Consider the following 8,845-nt stretch of genomic DNA (forward strand, 5'->3'; position numbering starts at 1 on the left):
AATTTCAAAATTTTATCGAAATCAACTGAACGCAGGAGAACTTCTATAAAGATATCGCATTCATGCACATAGTTTTTATCCGCTGTAAAGCTAATAGTGTTTCTTCTGATGGATTGCAATATTTATTCAGAGTTTATTGAAGACTGCTTGTATCAATTTTCGATTTATGTATTGTCTATTTCAGGGAAGTAGTACATTAGTAAAATGATAATACTGTATATCTACGAAATTTAATAAAAATGAATTACTAATGTTAAATAATTACAGTTTTTAGTCCAGTAAAATGTAAGCTAAAAGTCATCGATTATTATAATTGGTACAATCTGATAATATTATCTGGCTGAAACCGTTTCAGCCAAATATCATCGTGATAATACTCTACTTACTTGTACCTACTACTGTACTGTACTGTAGTAGTTCTTTGTCCCTTGATAAAGTTCTCAATGTTTATTTTTATAAAACCTTATAATCGTAAAATGATAAAATAAATTCATTCCTTAATTGCAAGGATATCGTGGCCCAACAAGTTATGAAAATGATATGAATGTAAGCATGGATTGCAATAAGTATGGCTATGGAATGCAAGAAATTAAGCAAATCTGTTGATTAATTACAGTTCATTCGTTTATCAGCATGGATTACAATAAGGATGGAATACATGCAATTAAGCTGAGTCGAATATTACGCCGTTAAGACAAATCTGTTGATTAATTTCAGTCCATTCGTTCATAAGTATGGATTACAATAAGTATAGAATACAAGCAATTAAGCTGAGTCGAATACTACACCGTTAAGACAAATCTGTTGATTAATTTCAGTCCATTCGTTCAGGCAATAGCTATAATCACAGTGGACATCATACCTAGGATAGTACACAGAAGGTATACAGAAGAGTATCAGATGTCCCTTGATCGTACAGAACAGTATAACCCTTGACTAATGTATAATACACTATCATCTTGAACTCGTCAATGGACTGAATTAGTTAGCAAGCGCAGTAGGGAAGCCTGACTAAAAATATCGCCAACTACTGGTGTTGTATTATAGAGGAGTAGACGATGCGTAGTTGCCCCTTAGATCCAGTTTGGATAGAATTAATTTACTGCCGATGATGGTAGGGGAAAGTAAGGAAGGAAGTGATTGCCTACAGTAGTTGAAAGAAGATCATGGCGTAGAAACGTATGAAATTATATTAATGTAAGTATGACTGTAAGATATAGAAGATATCAACCAGGGGCTAATGGGATACTCTGGTGATTCATCCATGGACAACCTGCATGCAAAGAGTAGAATACCAAGGACATTCAAAAACATCATTGGATATAGTGATGGACTTTTGTTATTTTAATAGGCCACCATGGAGTAAAACCAAGATAAATCCAATGATTAACAGTATGACCGAGAGTAGATGATGTCTTGGTATTTGGATATTCAAAGCAATAGATAATAGAACCGTCATGCTATGAAGATTGTTCGGATCAGTTGAACGCACATACCGTTAAATCTATTTTCCCTTAGACTAACTCCAATTATTATGAGTAATTATTTATTCATTTAATCTATCTTATTACATTACTGTAACAAATGGCATGATCTGTTGTGAAATTAGTTTAGTGGGATAAGATAGACATAGAGTTAATCTATTAGACCAGCAACTCATGGAGATAATATCTGGAATGAGTACGTCCTTAAAACTGCAATCTCAATATCTCAACCCTCAACGGACTAAACTGGACGTGATACGGTGCTATTTGCATTTTCCAGTCAATACAGTACTGTACTCTAGAAGATAAACGAATAGGCAAGGATAAAGTGTCGGTCTCTTCTTTAAATGCCCTATCCTGATCAAACATTTTATTTTCGGACATTGCATGCTTAAAAAGAATTTCTTACGTACCATTGTTATTCCTTTTCTACTTGCTTGGGATAACTCAATTCTAACTTGGGTACAGAAGTGAAAAAAATGATCAGAGATCGAATGGACTGTTTAGAATGATTGGATAGACGTAATACGTACAATAAATATGTTCGCATAGAAGTAAATGTTCAGTACTGAGTGATTATAGATCAATACAATTAATATTTTCCCAGTTAAACTGTTAATTAACTATCTATTTACAGTCGTAGGAGTATATTGAATCGTCATGCCGTATTTCCGTGACCAATGTAGTAAATTAACAGCTACAGATACGCCTATAACATGTATATGAATACACTTCTAATTCGTTCATGTTTTGATCAGCGATAGACGATATCAAGATCGAAAAGTAAAACAAAAAAGTGCCTCCTATAGCCTCGTCCATGGTATCACTTTGAAAAATTATTGGGTACTGTGGTTACAAGACTTGAAATTGATCGCTTAAAGATTATAGTTTTATTTTGGCTTAGTAATAACGATAATTGAAATTTATCTATCAAACGAATTTCGAAAACACTCGAAAAAGTGGCTATATTTTTCATTTCTTTTTACGCTGTCAAAAGTAATCTATCATCAATAGGCTTTCTGTCTGAAAAATAATTTAAAAATTGCCGGATTTAACAAGTTTTCCATAAGCTAGGTACTATAAATCGAAATAGAATCACTACAGATTCTTACTACCTTTCCGAATTGAACACTACTGATAATAATTAGTCAATTTTATTGATATCGACTGCGCACTGAGTTTTAGCAAGCAAAACGTCCCTTTTTATTCACGCTAGGATCTTGTCTAGATCTTATAACAGTGCCTAAAAGGTATCATTACTACGGCCATTATTAACGATGGACCTAGTTAGGCAGTTACTTTCTGCGACAGAACAAGGCAATATTTCCACTGTAACTTCTATGTTGGATTTATCAGACAATGTGGATATAACTGACGAAGAAGGCACAACTGCACTGCAGGTAGCTTGCGCTAACGGTCACGAAAATGTAGCTCGTTTATTAGTGGTACGAGGCGCTGACTTAAATCGTAGCAATTATTATGGTTGGACGGGGTTAATGCAAGCAGCGTCCTATGGCCATGTTGGTATGGTTAACTTACTCTTACAAAATAAGATAGAAGTAAATGCGGTTAATGAATTTGGTACTTCAGCGCTAGTATTGGCTTCTTATATTGGTTGTTTTGAAATTGTTAAATATTTAATTGATGCTGGTGCCGAGGTCGATGGTTGCAGTGATGATATGACACCTTTAATGGCGGCATCACAACATGGTCATGAGGAAATTGCTCGATTACTAATTGATAAAGGTGCCTCAGTTAACAAACGTATGCTACCGATCAATTGGAATGCTTTAATGTTCGCTACTTTAAACAGCCATATGAAAATTGTCGAGCTATTACTTGATCGCCGTACCGATGTAGCTGCTATTAATCAAGCCAGTGACACTATTATTGATGTTGCTGTATCAAGTAAAAATGAAGCTATTTTAGAATATTTATTACGAAGAACACATTTAAAACCTAGAATTCAAAGTAAGATTGTCATTCTTATATACGTATATAAATTTATACAAGTCCCAAATAGTGATTTTATAGTACTAGACTGTAATGACCAGTACCGGGTAGACTCACTTTCTCCTAAATTTATCTATCTGATCTTACTATATAACCATTAAGTAAACCTTTTACCTACTAATCTTCCTTTAAATTTACTGAATTTTTAGAAATTCAAATTTCCCAGTCAGATATCTTCGAAGCTGTAAAATATGGTTAGTTAAACAATATTCTTATATGATATTATTTTGCACCTTTATTTCTATTTGATTTTAGTCAATTTCTTAGCATTTCTAATAATGGAGAGTTAAAAAAAATTTTTTAAATTAAGATGGTATAAATAAGTAAAATTAGACTAAATGCAAAGTCAGTAGCAAATGGTGACTTTAGCTGTCAAACAGATACCATCATTTCGATGAATCCGCTTCTTGAATGTATGTTCATATTATATTTAGGCAATTTGCGTAGAGTGAAAGAATTAATAGCGAGTAATATTAATGCCGCAAATAGTTCGGATAAAGATGGTGCTACCCCATTAATGTTCGCTGCTATGCGAGGTCACACCGACATAGTCGATTTTTTAATTGAAAAGCACGCAAATGTTAATGCTCAAGATAAGATTAGTGGATGGACTTCTCTTATGCAAGCCACTTATTATGGGTATATTTACATTACTTAATGAGTAACCTGATATAGTTTAATTGATTTGGCCATTTTAATAACGAACTTAGTCACTGTTGCTGTTTTACTGTAAATTGTATTTTCTGATCGTTCAAAATTAGTTATATATGAGATTGTTTAATTCTTCAACAGGCACAGAGGTTGTGTTCGTCGGTTAATAGATGCTGGAGCAGATGTTACTTTAAAGGCTACAAATGATTACACCGCATTCGATATGGCCTCTATAATAGGTACGATACGACTGTCCTGCACAGCAAAATTTTATCGATGTAATTAGTGAGAAATATCAGTTAATGAAGGGAATTTTAATTCTATCTTGAAAGTTTCAAATGATGCGTTTCTTATTGTAGGAGATACCGAAATTGTTCGAATGCTAGCTGCGGTTAGTTTAAAGGTACAAACCGGCAGAGAAAAGGAAGGTATATAAATATCGGTCCAATGCACTTAAGACTGCAGCGTGTAAAATCAAATACTGAATGATAATAACAAAACCTTTTAAATGCCATACAATCAAGCGAAGGTATCAATTTTTGTATTATTATCCTGATCCGTAACTAATTCATAGGTCACAACGTTAATGCTTGGTCGGGAAATAAACATGATCGAAGTCCAGGATCTCCGAACGATAGCAATAATAGGTTAGTTTTGTATAACTGGAGCGGGCATAAAACCGTCACGAATGAATGTCTAGTGATATTAGATAAGGACTATTAGAAAAAATCATCTTTTGTAGTAATCCTTGTACGTACATTACAGAATTCATTAATATTATCTTCCTTTTGATATAGGCAATTCGATGTTGAATCGAAGGGGGGTTTGAAAGTTAGTGTTACTGCGCAATAATTAGCTCTAAATCATTATTAGTAACTTTATTATTACAAAAATTCCGGTTGCAATTCTTTTTTCTACTGAGATTAAAAATCCTTTTTCTTGGAAATAATTCGTACACTTCTAGACTTGGTGGATGCGAATGTCTAATCGATTTCGAAATTTAAAAATTGGTCGAACATCTCGTGTTGAAAGTGCTAATAACTCTTTGGTAACCAACAGTGGGATTTTACATCCTAGCGTCAGGATCAATAATAATGAAAATCACAGCGCATCAGGTAAAGGTTACAAGCTAAATCTTATATTACAATACAGTTAAGACAGTATAGTACATAGACTGCACAGTTCTTCCATCTGTGAGATAAAAGTGCGCAGTTACACCCACTCAAAGTATAATATTGCATATTTAGATATTAGTGGAAGTGAAGTTAACAAAGAAGCGAAGCGTCCTCAAGTCTTGGTAAGGCTTACACCAGCGATAACCAAATTTCGATTTTCTGTGTTGGTATCGCAATCAATGCTTCTTTAAAGATGTAACTTCTATTATCCTTGTATTTGTTGGCCTATACACATATAGGCTCTAGCATCAGTTCCTAAAAAGGGTCAGAAGCTACCTGCCAACGTATTAGCTCCAATTGTGCCACCGTTTTTACCGGCACCAACGTTCGACCTCATGAGTCGTAACGCCGACCGTGCTAAAGGAAATAGTAGATCCCCGGTTGGATTTCCCGCTGAATCTCCGCAGGTAAGGAGTGCATATATGTGCCTATATTATTGCTAACAATACAAGCTAAATTACAAAGTCATTCAATAACTATTGCTGAAGCAGTGTTAATTGATTCTGAAATTTTGATAGACTATTGGACATTCAGTCGTTCCTACATCACCCACTTCTCCATCTCCTCAGGCTATAACGCTACCTAATTTTTCATCGAGGGATAACAGTGCGCTATCTAGTAGACCTAATTCAACCACTTATATGAATTCTGGACCAAGTAAATGTGAGCATCAGCATTAAGCATTCTATCCTGACCACAATTGATTTTATTATCATTGTAGAAATGAAATAAAATGTCATGTTAGAATGAACAGTTATTTTTAAAATATGATTCATTCTAAAAATTTTGCATCAACCTCTGCTGTAATTTTGTTTAATACCCAGCGCCAAATGAGATAAGTGGCAGCAGTAAATCACCAATATATCCGGATTCAGCCTTCTTGCCGTTCTCTAGTAATTCGCGCAGGCGGGAACGAGATTCAAATGTTATTAGACCAATAAACAGTAGTGATAAGACTGCAAAACGGCCTGGAAGTGTTACATCAGCGTCGGGAGCGAATGTTACAACTACATCAATAAGAAAGTCAACGCCGGTTTTAAGACCAAGTTCAGGTCCAGTAACCAGAGTTGCATCCTGGAATATGGATGATAGTGGTAGTAGTATATCATTTAGTAATATAAGATCACGACAGAAATCAACGCAATCTTCCGATGAAGGTACGATATTTTTTCATATATTTTTAGTTAGAGACTAAAAAATCAGTTAATTACTTGATATAAACGTTAAATATATTTTTTTTTTGATGCAGATGAAGTGAGTAGCTTACTAAAGAAGTTATCGTTAGAAAAGTATACATCAGTATTTGAAGAGCAGGAGGTATTTCATAATTACTTTAATTTTCCTTTTATCATCAAACATAACATTTTATAACGATCTTAAATTTCGTATTTCTATCTTAATTATTAAATCACTCTAAAGGTGGATATGGAAGCTTTCCTATCTTTAGATGACTTTGATTTGAAAGATTTAGGCATAAATCATGATCAATCTAGAAAGCAAATACTTGCAGCTATTACAGAACTCAATAGTAATAAGGTAAGATTTTCTTAATTTTGTAACAGGAATATTATCATAAAGTGTGTTGTAATGTACGGCTCATAGGACTTACACTTTCTACTTCCATTATATCATTAAATTTAAAATTTATTTAGGATCGACAAAGGCAAAATCTGCTTGCTTCGTTTCAATTACCTGGATCAGTTAAAAAATAAATGGAAATGATCTGAATGTATTAAAATTAAATTTTTACGCTTTAATGTTATAGTTGTAACAAGATCGAAAGTTTTATAATTTCGATCATATAAATATAAATAGTAGGTCCTTATATTTTTGACATAAAACGTGGTCAAATAGTGTCCTAAATGTTAGTTGTGGATGAATTTTGATTTCAATATTATTTCAATTTTACAACGACGAAAAAAGATTATTTTTGAAGCAAACATTAACTACTACATATATTTATATAGAGAGACTACAGCTAATATCCAGATCGGTTTGCTACTGCAAAGTTTTGATACAGCATACTTTTGCAAGTGTAGCGTATACTTAATTCGCATGTACGCCAACATGTGCATGGTTTGCGTACTGTGCTTTTTGTTAGATGTTACAAAGTGTAATACTTACTGCTTTAACTTAATACGCGTGCTCAATCTTCGATTGATCTTTATTTTATATTTTTATTTATACTTAAATAAAATTACCATCATTTTTTACTAATATAATCTTCGATTCTTGATGTCAGTAAGGTGTAGTACATGACTTTATAACTGAATTAAATTCTTGCTTTAGACTGCGAAAAATTTCCGTCTCTTAGTATCTTCTATCATTTTTTTCTCCTCTTTAAAATTGATAACTTAAAAGGAGCAACCTTTTTACTAAATATCGTGCAAAAATAAATGCCATCATCATAGTATTTGAAATCTGATACTGATGAACTGTAACTTCAGTAATTATGAAATTTAGATTCATTGATTAATGATTGATTACATGTTTGTAAAAAGATATGCAAGCAAGATGTTTTCTTGAGATACGGTAAACTACACGTATTACTTTTATTAAATATCGTACTTCTACTTTTATATCAAGTTAAATTCTTTCGTATAGTAATACTCTAGCTATCGCCAGTTATAACAAAATATGTAAGAAATATTTTTGCGTTGGAGTAGGCTGCTTTGAAGTACGAGTACAAAAAATGTGCCTATTAGAAATATTTATAAAAAATTTTCAAACTTTAGGTCGTTGCTTCAACATGATTATACTAGGTTTAACGCATCCTACAGCTCATCGCTTTTAGCCCAATATACTATAATATAATTGATGATTGCAACCGAAATGGCGATAATTAATACAATACTATGCACGGTTTACACAAAGTTATAATATGATCTGATTCAATAATTACAATACACGTAGAAACTTGGGCTATCTGAAAGCTTTGTATATATCTTACCCTGGTTAAATCCAATTAAGTGATCCAAAAATGGAAGTAAACGCAACGTAGCTACTGTACAACAAACTTGTGCAACAGTCATGAGTATTTTTAAATGTTCTACTGTTGCATTTCGAAAGTTAATATAAAATTTTAATTGAGTAGCACCAAGTTACCGATCTGAGACTAACTCCTGACTAATTATCCTTTGTTGAAATCTAAATTTAACAAGCAGTTTAAATACTAAGAAATTTGGTAGAACTCATCTTTATTAATATCAATATAACTATAAATAACAATAAATCGATGTTTCGGATCAATGTTGATCTGAATTTCTACTAAATTATGATTAATAGCTTTTAAGTACAAACTATCCTATGAAATAGCGAAGCCGTTAACCCTGAAAAGAATACGGTTAATATGTGCTAGCATCAAATTATCTATTTTTATACACTAGATTAAGAAATTACAGTACTGTATGAGGACATTTTTATACATAAATGGGAGTTTTTCTTGTTTCTTGTTATGATCATTATACCTTATAATTCTACAATTGATATCTTGTAAAAATAGCAATTTAATGTGTATTGGTA

Source organism: Trichoplax adhaerens, genomic scaffold, assembly GCF_000150275.1.
Source record: "Trichoplax adhaerens TRIADscaffold_12 genomic scaffold, whole genome shotgun sequence".
Lineage (NCBI taxonomy): Eukaryota > Metazoa > Placozoa > Uniplacotomia > Trichoplacea > Trichoplacidae > Trichoplax > Trichoplax adhaerens.